This window comes from Crocodylus siamensis, chromosome 2, assembly GCF_052110815.1.
Source record: "Crocodylus siamensis isolate JL-2025a chromosome 2, ASM5211081v1, whole genome shotgun sequence".
Taxonomy (NCBI): Eukaryota; Metazoa; Chordata; order Crocodylia; family Crocodylidae; genus Crocodylus; species Crocodylus siamensis.
In genome coordinates, this window is record NC_143396.1 from 230,603,969 (window position 1) to 230,621,669 (window position 17,701).

Sequence of the window (17,701 nt, forward strand, 5' to 3'; positions counted from 1 at the left end):
GAATCCAGAGGTTATTGGTAACATTGGCCACAGAAACGTATGTGCATTTACTGCATTTACTCATGCAGGTCTTTGACTTGTTATAGTATTGGCTGTTCCTCATCTCCTAATTGAGTACTCAGCTGGTTAGGCTACAAATCTGGCAAAATATAGTGTCTTAGGGGGTGTGTAGATGAAATGTGGGTCCTAAATTGAAATGCTGGGTTTTCATAGTTTCATAGTGGGTAGGGTCGGAAGGGACTTGAGCAGATCATAGAATCATAGCATCACAGAAGTAGGGTTGGAAGGGACCTTGTAGATCTTCAAGTCCCACCCCCTGCCTGGGCAAGAGAAAAACTGGGCTCAAATGACTTCACGCAGGTAGGCATCAAGCCTCTTCTTAAAAAACCCCAGGCTAGGAGCCAGCACCACTGGCTCCTAGTGTAAAGTGCTCCAATCCCCAACATACCTACAGGATCAGTGGTGCCAAACCGACTAGCACCACAACTGAAGGGACCTAGGGGTAATAATAGTCCATAGTATGAACATGAGCCATCAGTGCAATGCCTTAGCCAGCAGGGCTAACAATACTCTGGCATGCATCAACTGATGCATCTCTAGCAAAATCAAGGAAGCGATCCTTTCACTTTACTCAGCATTGGTGAGTCTACAGCTTGAGTACCGCATCCAGTTCTAGGTGCTGCGCTTCAACAAGGATGTAGAAAAGTTTGAGGGAGTCTAGAGAAGAGCCACCCATATGATCATAGACTTGCAAGGCAAAGCCATACAAAGAAAGGCTGAGGGATTTGGGTCTCTTCAGCCTAAAAAAAAGAAGCCTGAGAGGGGACTAGGTAGCAGCTTACCACTATATCAGGGGAATATATCAAGGGCTCGGTGAACAACTGTTCAGCAGGGCACCCTTGGGGAAAACCAGGAGTAATGGTCACAAACTCTTGGAAGACTGTTTCAGGCATAACATTAGGAAAAACTTCTTTACAGTTAGGGTATCCAGACCATGGAATAAACTCCCTCCAGAAGTGGTGCAGTCACCTACCCTGGAAAACTTTGAGAGGAGACTGGATGGTTACCTTGCTGGGGTCACCTGACCTGAGTTGCCTTTCCTGTCTAGTGCAGTGGGGCTGGACTTGATGATCTTGCAAGGTCCCTTCCAGCCCCTTACAATCTATGAATCTGTAAGTAAAGTGCCACTTTTATTTTTTTTTTAGCATCTGCAAGCAGCCATATTGATCAGATAAATATTTTTCTTTTAATCTGACACTGAGTATTTTCATTCCTGTGTCTTAAAGGCACAGTTAGGACAGCCCTTATGCATAATGAGCAGCGCTGCTTAGAACTTTTCAATTGGAATGATTTTCCAATCAATAATAAAGCTTCTCCATGGAAAAGTTTAATTTTTGCCAAAAGTTTTAAATTTCCATCAAGAAAATTGAAGTGAAATATTTTATTCCAATTGATTTCAACGCAAATTAGAATATTTTATATGATCATGCATATTTCCTTTTGAATTAGTTGAAAAAAAACTTTAAAATGAATTTTCCTATCAGCATATTGTCCTACAGAAATTTTGTTTGGGCTACCTTCTCTCTGTGAGCTGAACTGCCTGGAGAGTTGCACACTTCCTTGATGCAAAGTGGAGTTTCTTTGTGTTTGGCTGTGTGGTGCATCATAAGTTTTGCTTGTCTTTTGGATTCATGAGAGAATGTGTAGTCTGGGATAGGTCCCCTATTCCTTCAGGGAGAATGAAGGCATCAGGATCCTGAACTATAACATGAGGCAGTGTGCTGCTATGGGGAGAAATGCAGTTTAATGTTGAGGAGCCTTGAACAGTATTTTGAGTTAGTTCAATAACCAAAGTAAAATGCTATTATTTTGCTTTGAAATATTTTGATAAAAAGTCTAAACAAATACTTTAAGATTTCTCAGTTTAATTTTCCTGGATTTCTGTTCCCCCTAAAGTTTGCAAATTTCAACTTTTCTGATTTGGTGTCAAGGCAAATGTTAAAATGTCAACATTTCCCATGGGACAGAGATTCAACATTTTACTTAATTTAGGATCATAGGATAATAGGGAATTAGGGCTTCTTTCTTTGTCCAGCTCCTTTCTCATGGAAGAATCATCCCGGACTAAAACACCCCAGCCAAGTATCTGTCTAACCTGCTCTTGAAAATTTCCATTTCTCTAGGTAGCCAGTTCCAATATTTGACCACTCTCAGAGTCAGAAAGTTCCTCCTAATCTCCAACCTACATTTCCTCTGCTGCAACTGTGAGGCCCTTGCTCCTAGTCCTGTCCCCTATGTCTCCAGAGAAGAGTCTATCTCCATCGTCTCTATAATCACCCTTCAGGTATTTGAAGACTAAGTCTTGTCTTCTTCAGACTAAATAATCCTAGTTATTTCATCCTTTCTTTATAAGTAATGATTCTCAGGCCTCTAATCATTTTTCAGCTTATGGTCTACTGGAACCCCCTGGTTCTTTCCTGCAACGCTGCAGCCTAAGCACTCATTCCCAAGTCTGTATTTGGGCATGCATTTATTTTGTCCCAAACACAGGACTTTACACTTGACCTTGTTCAATTTCATCTGGTTGATTGTGGATCATTTTTCCAGTCTCTACAGGTCATTTTGATCCTATCACTACCCTCAAAAGTGTCCCAACTCCACCCAACTTGGTGTCATCCACAAATTTGCTTAGTGTACACTCACTCCTATTATGCAAAACATTAATGAAGATGTTAAACAACACTGGACCCACAACAGACCACTTGGAAACTAGGGCTGTGTGAAACAGCACTATTTTGTTTTGACAGGGCAATTTCATTTTGAGTTTAGTTTCATTTTGAAACCACTGTTCCGTTTTGTTTTGTCGAAACTGCTTTGCTGTTTCAATGCTGTATCGTCTATAGGCTATAATGGGGAAGCATGAAACTGCCTATAACTTCATCATTTCTTGCCTGATTCAAATTAAACAAGCAGAAATGGTCGCCCCTTCTGAAGCCATGATGCCTGCCAAGCTTCAGGGAGATAGGTGCAGAGGTGTCCCTGCCCCGCACTCCTGTGTGATGATTCATCCGCCCCAGTATCGCAGCACTCATGAGGTATGTCTGGTACCTCGGGGTACGTAGAAAAAACATTTAAAGCTGTGTCTATGGTTGAATCACTGATTCTCTGAATCAGCATTGAATCTTCAGATTTGGATTCAGCCGAATTGAATTGGGGGCAGTGATCCAAATCAATGAATCAAATCACTATGCCTGATTTGGGCCGAATCTGAATCTGAATTGAATAGGGCCCGTTTCGCACACCACTATTTAATAGCCACTGAACTTGATATAAAAATAGTTGAAAAACAAACCCCCAGGATTGGTGTTCACTTAACACCAGCAGAAAGATCCACAGAATGAGTTTTTAAGAGAAGTTTGTCCAAAGTATACAATAGGATGCTATATACAGAGTGAATTCATAAGCTGTACCCTATATCTAGAAGCATGCTGTAAGCAAGTGATGATATGCTTTATGTTAGCCAGTTGATTGTTCAGGCCCCAGTTCTATGATGTCCTCCCAGCATATTAAAGGGGGGCCTTTGCTAACCCCCCACTTCTGGCTGCACTAACGCCTCCCCACACAGCAGCAACATCTTCCACATAGGAAAAAGTGAGGCCAATGAAGGAACCAGGGCTACTGGGACACAATTCCCATAAGCTGCTGCTACACCTCCCCCACCCTCCCCCCAAGTTCAGGGGACCTCACATGGGCCAAATCAGACCATTGCAGGTGGGATCCAATCTCTTTGCAGGTCCATAGATTGTAGGTTGCTGACTCCTCCTATAGTAGGGAAAAAAAAGGTTGCTTGGCCCAACAATGAGTTGCAAGTGTAGACAAGTGAGACTGAAATGTAGATGTTTCTTTCACTGTAGTATTCTGATATTTGCAATCCAGGTGCATTGAGAAGCCCCTGATCTGGTTTGTAGTCAGTTAACTATTTTTCTTCACAACTATTTTCTCTGCACACAGAAAAATGACCATAAACTGTCAGAACAGCAACTGGCACTGAATCAGGGTCAGGATCCTCTACCCATCTATATGATCCTCAACATCAAAAATAATCTTGGCTTGTCAGAGTTCAAAGGTAACAGTGGCATTCAAACTGTAGTTAAATTTACAATCAAGATTTCTCAGCTTATAGATAAACACCCTCATACAGATTAAGAATGCCATAAACCTCCTTGAAACCTTCTGAAATACATTTTTTTATTCATTAGGGTTATTTTTCTCTCCCCAACCTCTTCTTTTTTTTTGTAGAGCAAAGGTTCCCAAACTGTGGTACATGTACTCCTGGGGTATGCAAGACATCTCTGGGGAGTATGCAGGAGAAATTGCATAATGGTGGATTTAATTTTCATTATAATAATTGGTCTTTAAAGGGTTAACATAGAAAATGTATGCCAGTAAGAGTGTGCAGGCAGCTGGTAAATCTGAAACTGGGTATGCAATAAGAAAAAGTCTGGAAACCCCTTATGTACAGTATCTTCATTTTTAGGCTCTGGTAAAGACTCGAAGCAGGAAGGCTGACGTATCACTGAAGTCTATTCACGAGGTACTATCCTGCCTGACTGCCCTAACCCATTTAGGGAAACTTTTACCTAGCCATCCAGGGAGCACAGCTGTAGGAATAGAGTAACTCTAGAATCTGCTTCTAAGGGCAGGAAATATCCCTGCATTTGTTTCTTACACAGTGTGAAGCACATCATTAAGTTACTTCCTTCTTACATTATATTTATACTGCCTCTTAGGGCTGTGCGAAACAACACCATTTTGTTTTGACTTCCATTTTGCCATTTCACCAGGACAGTGTTTCATTTCAAATTCTGATTCATTTTGAAAGCACTGTTCTGTTTTGTTTCATTGAAACTGTTTTGCTGCTTCGACCCTGTTTTGATGTTTTGTTCATAGGCTATAATGGGGAATCATGAAAATGCCTAAAGCATTCTCATTTCTTGCCTGATTAAGATGAAACTTGCAGGGATTGTAGCCCCTTCTGAGGGCACGAAGCCTGCCAAGTTTCAATCATATAGGTGCAGAGGTTTCTGGGAAACTGCACCTCAAGTTCTTGACAAGTGAAACTCATGTCACTTGTCAGCAGCGGTAGCCTCCTATTATCCAGCCCACAGATACAGGGGCCCGCACCTCTGGGAGGGCTGCAGGGCTGTGCCAGACTCCTTCTGGGTATGCAGGCCCCTGATCTGCACACTGGATGACAGGAGGTTGCTGCTACTGCCTAGGGCCAGCAGCAGCACCAGTCTTCCCAGCGCTGGGCATGGGCTGCACCTAGCACTGGTCCCAGGTGGTAGCAGCAGCCTCCTGTCATCCAGCATGCAAATTAGGGTCTGCATCCCTGGGAGGAGTCTGACCCAGCCCTGCAGCCCTCCCAGGGGTGCGGGCCCCTGATCTGCACGCCAGATGACAGGAGGCTTCTGCTGCCGGCTGGGACTGGCACTGGGCACAGCCCATGTTGAGCACTGGAAAGATTGGTGCTGCCGCTGGCCCCAGCCAGCAGTGACAGCATGCTGTCATCCTGCATGCAGATCCAGGGGCCCACACTCCTGGGAGGGCTGTGGAGCTGTACCAGACCTCCTCATGGGAGGCATAGGCCCCCAGATCTGCGCTCCAGATGACAGGAGGCTGCTGGTGCCAGCTAGGACTGGTGCTGAAGCCAAGTAAGCCCGGCTTCGAAACTTGCCCTTGTTTTGTTTCAAAGGCTTTTCTTTCATTTCATTTTCACTGTTTTGAACTTGAAACAGCTTCAAAATGAAACACCTGGCAAAATTTTGCACAACACTACTGTCTCCCTCCTGTAGGTGAGCAAACAGGACCTCTTCCTCCCCCACATTCTTGTTCTGTCAGCAATTAGGCCAAATACACAGTTTAGTAGGGGTGTGTGAAACAGGCCACATTTGATTTGGATTTGGATTTGGCCTGAATCGGGAACAGTGATTTGATTTGTTGATTCGGATCACTGTCCCCAATTCAATTCAGCCAAAGTCAAATCTGAAAATTCGGCCATAGACACAGCTTTATATGTTTTTAATACATACCTCCAGGTACTAGGTGTGGCTTGTGAACACTGCAATGCTGGGGCAGATGGAACGTCCCACGTGCTCAGTGGCGAACCCAGAAGTGGACCAGAAGTACTTCCATGTCTGCCAGGGAGCACGCAGGGCCCTCCCCCCACACCCTCCTGGCTCTGCAATCAGCCATGGGGGGACCCCAGGTGCCCCCTCAGACCCAGGAGGCACCAGTCACTGAGTCTGGGGGGTGTGGGGAGCCCCTCTGTGCACTCCCCAGCAGACCCCGAAGTGAACTGGAAGTGCTTCTGGTCCACTTCCTGGTATGCTACCAAATTTGCTGGGGAGCCCCCCATGCTCCTGTGAGATGCTGTATCTGCCCCAGCATCTCAGCATGGATGAGCCACCCAGTACCTAGAGTTATACAGAAGAAACATTTAAAGCTGTGTCTGTGTCCAAATCATCGAATCTTTCCAAATCTCTCCAAATTGATTCAGAGGCTTCTGATTTGATTTGGAGAGATTAAAGAGTCTCCTGATTCGATTCTGATTTGGAAATTCACCGAATGTGGTCAAATCTCCATCAAATCAAATCAGGGATCAAAGCTTCACACAGCCATACAGTTTAGCCCAGTCCTGAGTTTGCACCCTGACATCATTCTCAGGCTCTTCCAAGACAGAGTGCTTGAGAGTACTGACAGGGTAGAAATAGATGCTGCCAAATTAAATAGATCGCTGTCCTCGCAAAACTGATCCTCTTAATTGGAGACACATTGACCATTGTCCCACCCATTGATTTTGTTGGACAATGGGTGACACATTGCCCACCTACAGACATGCCCTCAGCAATCTCCGAGGTGCATGTCTTGAATTTGGAAACCTCAAATTTCCCTGCTTTCAGAGATGTGTCTTGGATATTGCCAGGGGTGCATTTATGGAAGTTGGGAAAGCCAAATAGGTGACCCTTGAGGGGCCCAATCCTGCCCAGAAATTCAGCCAGCAGGGATTCACCAATAGCAAGTCATGCCTGACCAACTTGATTTCCTTCTATGATAAGGTGACAGGCTCTTTGGATGTTGGGGGAGGGAGAGGGAAGGGTAAGATGCTCAGAACCAGGCCCCTTAAACCCAGAAAGTACCTGCCCTGCCATGAAGCAAATAGATGTCCACCACAATAAAGCAGCACAATTTATAATTACCTTTTGTCACAGGCACAATGTGGCATAACAAAAGGCACGGACATCTATTTACTGTCACTTTGTGCCACCATCAAATTTTTTATGGCAGCACAAATGCAACAAAAGGAGACCTCTGATTCTACCCTTAGTCACTGTAGAGCAGGACAAGGAAGACAGGGTTTATTTTGCCAGTAACAATAATGGACTCAGCCGGGAGGTTAAAACTATCCATAGCGGAAGCCTTAGTTCCCAACCCTGATGAGCAGGCTGAGAGCACCACCCAAGGGAGTAAAATGCGAATTCATTCCTCAGGATTTCATAGATTTCATAGACATTAGGGCTGGAAAGGACCTTGGGAGATCATCGAGTCCAGCCCCCTGCCCAAAGGGCAGGAAGTCAGCTGGGGTCATAGGATCCCAGCAAGATAAGCATCCAATTTACTCTTGAAGGTGTTCAATGTAGGTGCTTGAACCACCTCCGCTGGCAGACTGTTCCAGACCTTGGGGGCTCGGACAGTAAAGAAATTCTTCCTTATGTCCAGCCTGAAACAGTTTTGCAGGAGTTTGTGACCGTTCGACCTAGTCATCCCTTGGGGTGCTCTGGTGAACAAACGTTCCCCCAGATCCTGGTGGTCACCCCTGATAAACTTATAGGTGGCCATCAGATCACCCCTGAGCCTGCGCTTTTCCAGGCTAAAGAGTCCCATGGCTCTCAGCCTATCATCGTAAGATCTGTTTTCCTGACCTCTGATCATGCGCATGGCTCTCCTCTGGACTCTCTCAAGCTTCTCCACATCCTTTTTGAATTGTGGAGCCCAAAACTGGACGCAGTACTCCAGCTGCGGCCTCACCAAGGCCGAGTACAAGGGGAGAATGACGTCCCGGGATTTGCTCGAGAAGCATCTATGGATGCAAGCCAGCGTTTTGGTCGCTTTATTAGCCGCAGCATCGCATTGCAGGCTCATGTTCATCTTGTGGTCAATGATGACCCCCAAGTCTCTTTCTTCTGTAGTGCTATCCAACGTAACACTGCCGAGCCTATAAGGAAGCTGCAGGTTTCTCCTCCCAAAGTGGAGAACCTTGCATTTTTCGGTGTTAAACACCATCAGGTTCTCGTCTGCCCATTTGCTGAGCTTGTCCAGGTCAGCCTGGATCACCCGCCTATCTTCTGGCGTGGATACTTTGCCCCAAAGTTTGGTGTCATCGGAGAACTTGGCCAGTCCACTCCTGACTTCAATGTCCACATCATTAATGAAGATGTTGAACAGTATGGGTCCCAGGACAGAGCCTTGAGGGACCCCACTGGTCACAGGACACCACGATGAGTGACTGCCATCAATTACAACCCTCTGGGTCCGACCACGGAGCCAGTTTCCCAGCCAGCGGATCGTGGTGGAGCCAAGGCCACAACTGGGCAGTTTGGCCAAGAAGTGATCATGGGATACCAGATCAAAAGCTTTTTTGAATTCAAGATATATGACATCAATCTCTTCTCCCTTGTCCAGGTGATAGGTCACCTGGTCATAGAAGGAAATGAGATTGGTCAAACAAGAGCTACGCACAACAAACCCGTGCTGGCTATCCCTTAGAATGTTAGCCTGGGCCAGTCCTTCAAGGATGGCCTCTTTAATAAACTTTTCTAAGCTCTTCCCCAGGATAGAAGTCAGGCTAATGGGCCTGTAGTTAGCCGGATCCACTCTCCTCCCTTTCTTGAAGATCAGCACCACATTGGCCTTCTTCCAGTCTTCGGGCACTACACCAGAGCGCCAGGAGTTTTCAAAGATCCGTGCCAGGGGCTGGGCTATGACGCTCGCCAGCTCCTTGAGTACCCTGGGGTGCAGGTTGTCAGGGCCAGCTGACTTGAAGGTATCCAGCTTCTCAAGGTGTTCCTTCATGAGGTCAGCATTTATGGAGGGTAGGGGATCCCCATCACCCGGATCTCCCTGTCCCATCGCAGGCATGGACGTCCCATGGGACTGATGAAAGACTGACGCAAAGTACCTATTTAATAGGTTGGCTTTTTCCTGGGCGTCAGTTGTCAGTTGCCCCATCTGGTTTAGCAGGGGTCCAACATTGCCCTTGCTTTTCCTCCGGCTCCGCACATATCTGAAAAAGGACTTTTTGTTGTCTTTGATGCTTGAAGCTAGTTGGGGTTCAGTTGCAGCCTTGGCTTTCCTGGTTTGCTACGTGCAGGACCGGACCAGCGCAGAATAATCCACCTTGGAGGTGAATCCCATCCTCCATCCTTTGTAGGCTTTTCTTTTTAGCCGCAGGAGGTCCGCTAGGTCTCTGGAGATCCAGGAGGGCTGCTGTGCCTTCTTGCTGCCTTTCCTCTATGTTGGAATAAATTTAGCTTGTGCATTGAGAAGCAACCACTCTTCTTGAACTTCCATCTCCCTGGGGTCATGGTCCCTGAGGGCCTGACCGACAAGCCTCTTGAGCTTGTTAAAGTTGGCATTTCTGAAGTCAAGGACTTCTGTGTTGCTGACTGACTTGCCAGCTTTATGGCAGATGGTGAAGGTGATCAGCTCGTGGTCGCTGTCACCCAGCTTCCCATCGATCACTAGGTTGCCGATTAGGTCGTCCCCCGTAGCCAGTACCAGGTCGAGCAGCGCTTTGCCTCTTGTTGGCCCATAGACTTCTTGAGTCAGGTAGAGGTCATCCACGCATGAGAGAAAGCTTTGTGACCGCTCGGATTTTGCTGAGTGATCTTCCCACAAGATGTCTGGGTAATTGAAGTCACCCATGACAACCAAGGTCCTGGAGCAAGCGGCCTCAGTCAGTTCCCGGGCGAACTCCAGGTCAAGCTCAGGACTTTGAGTGGGAGGTCTGTAGTAGACTCCCACCGTTGTGTCCCCTGTGCTGTATTCCTCATGACTTTTTACCCAGAGGGTCTAGCTGTCCATGCCGGTCACCAACATCAGCTTGCAGGGACATGTAGCTTTCCTTCACATAGAGAGCTACACCCCCGCCCCTTTTGTCAACACGATCCCTCCTGTACAGGGTGTAGCCCTCTATACCCGTGGTCCAGTCATGGGTGGAGTCCCACCAGGTCTCCGTTATCCCAATGACGTCATAATTCTTTGCACTGAGCAGGAGGACAAGCTCCTCCTGCTTGTTACCCAGGCTCCTGGCATTAGTGTATAGGCAGGCAAGTGTGCCCTTGGGGGCTCTTACCTTGCCCACAGATTGTGCCGGTGTGGGCTCCCTTAAGTGCCTTGGTCTGCTGGCTTTGCAAGGGTCGCTCAGCAGGCCAGCAGTGGCAGTAGTCCCCCCATCCCCCAGTGGGCTTAGTTTAAAGCCCGGTGGAAAAGGTCATCCAGCCTGGCTGAGAAAAGCCTCCTCCCCAGGGCAGAGAGGTGGAGGCCATCTCTTCCCAGCAGCTCGCTGCCTCTCTCGCCAAAGAGCGGGCTGTGGTCATGGAAGCCAAAGCCTTCCCGATGACACCAGTGCCTCAGTCTTTGGTTCACTGCGTGGATCCTCCTCTCCCTCCTCAGACCATAGCCCGAGACTGGGAGGATCGAAAAAAACACTACCTGAGCTCCCAGACCCTTAAGCCGTGCTCCCAAATCCCTGTAGGACCTCATGACCTGGCTGGGGGTGCTCCGAGCTGTGTCATTGGTGCCCACATGAATAAGGAGCATGGGGTAGTGGTCTGTGGGCCGGAGGAGATGTGGGATCCTCTCCACAATGTCTCAGATGCGGGCCCCCGGGAAGCAGCAGACTTCCCAGGCTAAGGGGTCGGGGCAGCAGGTTGCCCCCTCAGTGCCCTGCAGGATGGAGTCTCCCACAACAAACACCTTTCGCTTTGACTTGGGAAGAGCGGGGGCAGTAGCTGTGGTTGAGTCTGGGTTGCCTGCGGGAGCTGGCAACTGAGCAGTCTCTGCTGGGCTGCAAGAGGTGTGAACCTGTTGCTAAGCTCCGGCGAGGGAGGGGCCTTGGTGCGGCGGGCCTTAGGGCCGTTGACCACCTTGGTCCATGCCCCTGACTGGGCAGAGTGGGAGGTCCCAGAGTCCTCCTCTGTCCTGGAGGGAGATGGTGCTCTACCCTGCGGCTCCCGGGGGAGAAGGGCCTGGCAGTAGGAGTCTATCTCCTGCTCGCAGTCCCTGATGGCACGCAGTCTCTGGACTGTGGCCTGGAGCTCCTCCAGCTGGCGTGCCAGAGACCTCAGTAGGGAGCAGACCCCACAAGGGGAGGTGGCTATGCTCCTGGGCCCCAGAGCCTGAAAAAGGGACAGGCAGCCCCCGCAACCAAGAGCCAGGAGCTCCATCTGCATGGAGCCTGGAACCATGGGCTCTGTCTGGGCGGCCGTCTCTGAGGTGTCCGATGGGGGGGGCCGCAGAGCCCAAGGGGACCCTCAGGGTGCGGCGCATGCCCATCTGTGTCATGCCTCTGGTAGGCTGGCTATGGCTGGGGCTGACTACTCTGGGGGGGTCGCAGGCAGGGTCTCGTGCCCTCCCACGCCCTGTCCTGCGCGAACTCCGTGCTAACTCGAGCGCCTGTTTACGCAGCCTGTTCGCGTGGCTCCCTGGGGGGCTGGACCAAGTAGGGGTCTGGGCGGGGGCTTGACCCAACCTGGCTGCACGCAGCCGCCTCCTCCCAGGGAGCGAGGAGTTAACCCCTTCCCACCACGAGCCTGCTTACCTCTGGCTGAGGATTTTATAGATTTCATAGATTTCATAGCCATTAGGGCTGAAAGAGACCTCGGAAGATCATCGAGTCCAGACCCCTGCCCAAAGGGCAGGAAGTCAGCTGGGGTCATAGGATCCCAGCAAGATAAGCATCCAATTTACTCTTGAAGGTGTTCAATGTAGGTGCTTGAACCACCTCCGCTGGCAGACTGTTCCAGACCTTGGGGGCTCGGACAGTAAAGAAATTCTTCCTTATGTCCAGCCTGAAACGGTCTTGCAGGAGTTTGTGACCATTCGACCTAGTCATCCCTTGGGGTGCTCTGGTGAACAAACGTTCCCCCAGATCCTGGTGGTCACCCCTGATAAACTTATAGGTGGCCATCAGATCACCCCTGAGCCTGCGCTTTTCCAGGCTAAAGAGTCCCATGGCTCTCAGCCTATCATCGTAAGATCTGTTTTCCTGACCTCTGATCATGCGCGTGGCTCTCCTCTGGACGCTCTCAAGCTTCTCCACATCTTTTTTGAATTGTGGAGCCCAAAACTGGATGCAGTACTCCAGCTGCAGCCTCACCAAGGCCGAGTACAAGGGGAGAATGACGTCCCGGGATTTGCTCGAGAAGCATCTATGGATGCAAGCCAGCGTTTTGGTCGCTTTACTAGCCACAGCGTCGCATTGGAGGCTCATGTTCATCTTGTGGTCAATGATGACCCCCAAGTCTCTTTCTTCTGTAGTGCTATCCAACGTAACACTGCCGAGCCTATAAGGATGCTGCAGGTTTTTCCTCCCAAGGTGGAGAACCTTGCATTTTTCAGTGTTAAACACCATCAGGTTCTTGTCTGCCCATTTGCTGAGCTTGTCCAGGTCAGCCTGGATCACCCGCCTATCTTCTGGCGTGGATGCTTTGCCCCAAAGTTTGGTGTCATCGGCGAACTTGGCCAGTCCACTCCTGACTCCAATGTCCACATCATTAATGAAGATGTTGAACAGGAGGATCATCATTATCTCATGGCACATGTGAGAAACGAGAGGGTTTTTTTGTTTGTTTTGTTTTGTTTTTGGTGATATCTTTCACTGGATCAACTGTATAGGTGGGAGAGATATTAGACAAGTCTTTGGGCATACAGTACCCTTCCTCATTTAATGCACTAAAAATGCCTTCCCATAAACTATGTCACCCATGTAGTTACTATGAGAACATTTAATGCATTGGAGGAGACCTTAGGAAGAGCCCTTGTTGCCCAAAGGCTTGTCTAACATCTCTTCCCAACAGTTTGTCCAATAAAAGATATCTTTCCCAAAGAACCCTTCACAAAACCTCCGAAGCCCTTCCTTCACTCGTATTTCCTGGACCATCATGATTACAACAACATACAAATCCAATTAAATGGACATGATTAACTACAAAAGATTTTGTATGTTATGGTTTGAGCAGAAGGCTGGAAGGCTTATTCTTAAGGATCTACTGAAATGGTGATTTGGCAATTTTTGTTGAAACTGCATTTCAGGTCGTCTGCATGAAAAAGCATGCGCCTAGTGAAAAAGTGTAAAATCACTGAGCAGGAAAAAAACCAAAAAGAAACCTGCAAGAAAAGAAAAGGGCTGGAAGCACAAGTGGAGGGAAGTGGGGGAGAGAGGAAGTTGAGAGGGAGCAAATGGGAAGCTGAGCCCCTGACATAGACTCAGTCCAGGAATGGAGGCGGGGGAGGAAGGAAGCAGAGCTTCCCCCCACTCCCACCCCCTCCATTCCGTTCCCTGTCATTTGGCATAACCACGCCTCCATTCCATAACCCCAGTCCTTCATTTGCATAACCCCATCTCCAATCCCACCCTCCCACTCCTTTCCCCACCTCTCATTCCATCATTTGCATAACCCTGCCTGCATTTCATCTCTCCTGTCCTTTGGAAATCACTCCGCTGCCCTCCCTCCTCATTCTGTTATTTGCATAACTCTAACCCCTACTTTGCCCTGCCCCCCCTCCCCCAAGCTCCAAGACCGCAGGGCTTTTCTCTACTTGCTGGTAAGTTTGTTTATTTTTAATTTTTTTTCAGTGAGCTGCTGCTTGGGGATGGCCCAAAACCACGGTTTAAATACCCTGATTAAGCTTGAGGAAGTCATTAATACACCCTTAATAATGATTGGATTACTATCTTCCCTGGATTTAATCAGGGTAATTAAGCCACAGTTGAGAGCTATTGTTGAGCTTCCCAACAATCTCAGCAGTTGTTGAGCTTCCCAACCATCTTTGATCCCGAGTGTCCAGACATTTAAAATATATCATGACCCTTAAAAAGGACTGTATCGAAGATTAATTTAGAAAAGAAAGAGTTTTATAATTTCCTGTATTCCTCTTCAGAGGAAGAACCCCTTTTATTTCAAAGTCCACCTGCACTGAATACTCACTTGATTACTCCTGCATGTGGTGCTTCTGCTATTGTCCAAGAAGTCTTAACAGAGTGCCTAATGATTTCGCAGTTCAACAATTTCCTGAAGGGCTTCCAGGTGCATGCCAAATACCTACAGAACAAAAATTTTTGTATATGGAAAGGTAAGGTCACTTGATTTCATTTCAGCCTTGTATTTAGTGAGTATTTGTATTTAGTAGTATTTAGAAAAGAATTACTCCGTTTTATTTTAAATGCCAGGGTTAAAAATTTGAAGATGATTTGTTGAAATAAATTTCCCACTGGATTTTTTTTAAATGAGTGCCTTAACCTTGACCCCTAAATCATTGATTAAATGTTTAAATAAGTGGTTTGATTTTAAAGCATGATTACTGTACAATAATTCTTATTGATTTTTTTCATTCTCCAGCTAAAGTTTAAAGTTTGACTTTTGATCTCAGTTGAAGACTTTGCATGAACCTCATCAGTTGCACAGAGTTGAAAATATGTGCTTGCTAAAAATGGCTTACAGCGTCTCAGTCACTTTTCCAATGGGTTTCAATTTAACGGCCAATACAAAATTCAATCTTCGCAAAAGCCAAGTTTTCCTGAAATTAAATGTCTGAATGGATTAGTTAAAACTATAATCTTTTATTGGAAGGAGAAAATGTGAATGCAGGTCAAAAATAAGGATAACTGGCATGAAGAAATTGGCAGGTCTCCTAAATCATAGGGGTTTCTCTGTCCTAATTCCATACCAAACTTCAGTGGGTAATTAAGGACTACAGGGAGATAAGGAGGGGAATTTTGAAAAATAGACCTACTGCTTTTATAAGGATTCACTCACTGAAAGAAGCATTTGCCTTCTAGATACAGTGCTTGACACATTCCCAAATCAGCTGACACAAACATCTGAGTACCTGACCCATACTGCAGAGTTCATTGATTTCAGCTATCCACCACTCATGGAGCCAGAGAGGAAAGTGGATATTATCCTACATTTAAACTATTCTTCAGGATCACAGGAAAAAGCATGGCATGTCTTATTATACTCTACTTTCCTCACTAATGACTCTTACATGTATATAGCTGTTTTGCTCTTTAAAAGACAGAGTTGATGAGCTCTAATATCCCAATATGAGAAGAGGGAGGCAGATTTTAAAAGAAAATGATATTTTCTACTTGAAATACCAATCTCTATGTGCCCAGATACTGATGTGTGTGCAACAGAAACAAAAATAGAACAGAAGTAGCACTAGTCTTCTGAAACTTGCATTGTTGTAAATCCTGGACTACTACTTGGACCATGGAGGTCTTGGCCAGCAACCAAGCAGAAGGCCTCCGCAATTCAGAAGAGAAACTCAAGTTTCCTTAGTAGAAGGCACCACCCGCAACCCAAGCCCTCTACAGCAATGAATGAAATGCACTTGCACAACTTGTCCAGCTCCTACTGATGCAGGACATGAGCAGTAACCAGGTGGACGGTGAAAAGAGTACATGAAGTGGACCTGCAAAAGTTATGCAAATTGAGCTGATGCTCGGGTCAAAGACAGTGAAGAAGCCTTAGCTTCTGCCACTGCAGTGGCTAGCCAGGAGGAGGGTGAGAAGACTATATATTAAAGACAGGGAGGGTTTTCCCCAGCAAGAAGCTTTCCCCCAGTCAAAAGGCATGTACAGTACCCTAGTCCAAATTTGCTGGGACATGGCCAGTAACCAGGAGGAGAGTGAGAAGACTATATGAAGTGTCATTCAGGAGCACAGCTTGCTTTGTGGCCAGCAATGATTCATAAGTTACAAGGGTGTGACAGAGAGGTGCAGAGGTGGGCAAGTGGGGTGAAGAGACCACCAGCCTGGACCTACTACCCTGCACCCTGGGAGGGAATTTGCTGGAGATCTTGGCCAGCATTCAAGAAGAAAGCATCTGGATTTGTGGCCAGCAGCAGTCCTCTAATTATAATTCCATAATACGCTGAGTAGCAAATAGGGCCAGCAACCAGGAGGACTAGAATAATATGAAATGGATCTGCAGAATTTGTGCAACTCTTACCATACTCGAGCTGATGCTCAGGCTAAAGCCTGAGAAGAAAGCCTCCACAATTCGAGTAGTACACAGAAGAGAAGCTTCAGTAGTACCTGTGGCCAGCAACCAGGAGGAGGAAGTAATACAAGTTCAGTAAAGGTAGAATGTAAAGCAGAAGGGTATATATCTGTTCTCAATGGGACTAGAGGGACCTAGGGAAGAGCTTGAATTAGGAAGTGAGCATTTCCTTCACCCTCCCCACTGGGGGAAAGAGGCAGGGAGGGCACATAATCACCTGCCTTACGCTCAGTATCTGCTTTCTCATCGTAAGGAGTCAAACTGTAATTATAAGAATCGAACTGTAATTATAAGACTATATAACATAAGTCTATATCATACATTGACTATATATATATGGTGGAGGCCCAGGATGTGTGTGGTGTGTGCAGGGTGATAAGGCAGATCTACCTGCTTTGAAATACTGTGATAAGGAGTCATTACAATCGTTACAATCATTATTGACCATTAATAAATCAGCATTAATATTACTATTACTATAAATTCTTATTAATATATGTGATGGGCTAGCTGGCAGTCACTTAGGCCAGGGGTTTTGAAAGGGTAAAAGATTATTGCAGGGCTTGGGATTCCCTTTCCTAACCAATCAGGCCCCAGAGACTCACCATCCATGTCCCCTGATTGGCCCCTTGGGTCACCTGGAGGGGGATAAAAGGGGCAGTGCAGCTGACTCAGGGGAGACCAGTGGGGAACCACAAGGAAGGAGCTTCAAAGAGCTGGGCCAGTGGGGTGGGAGCAGTTGCCCCAGAAGGAGCTGGACCCTCAGCAGTTCAGCATGTAGCCTGCAGGAGAGACTCCCCGCTGGGCTCCAGGATCCCCTGTGAGAGGCTGCGGCCAGCAGGAGAGGCTCCCCAGCTCCAGCAAGGATTTGAGCAGTGACCTGGGAGGGTCCCAGCTTCAAGCTCCTCCAATAAGAGGCCAGGTAGCTTGACATGAAACTGGGGCTCCGGGAAGGCCAACATCCCTAGGTGCTTAGCACTGTACCAGTACTGGTGGCTGTATGGCAGAGTTTCTGCCTGCCATGTGGGTAATATGAGTTCAAGTCCCAGCTGTTGTGACTTAGGATAAATGAAGTAACAGGGAGAAATTCTTGTTGCAGTGGAAAAGGGGTCATTGTGTTCTCCCCCTACAGGTACCTAGGCCCTGTATTCCTTGTTTGACATCTTATATTTTGTGCCTTTTATATTTCACCAACCAGTATTGTTTGTTCTGCTGTTTTGTGTTTTATATTTTGTTAACCCTGTGTTTTGTAAACTAAATGAATGTCTATGATTGTAAGCGTCTAACCTTTGTTGAATCCTGCCCCCTTGGGGCATTGTTGTGTCCCCTATACCCCCTGGTTTATACTGGTT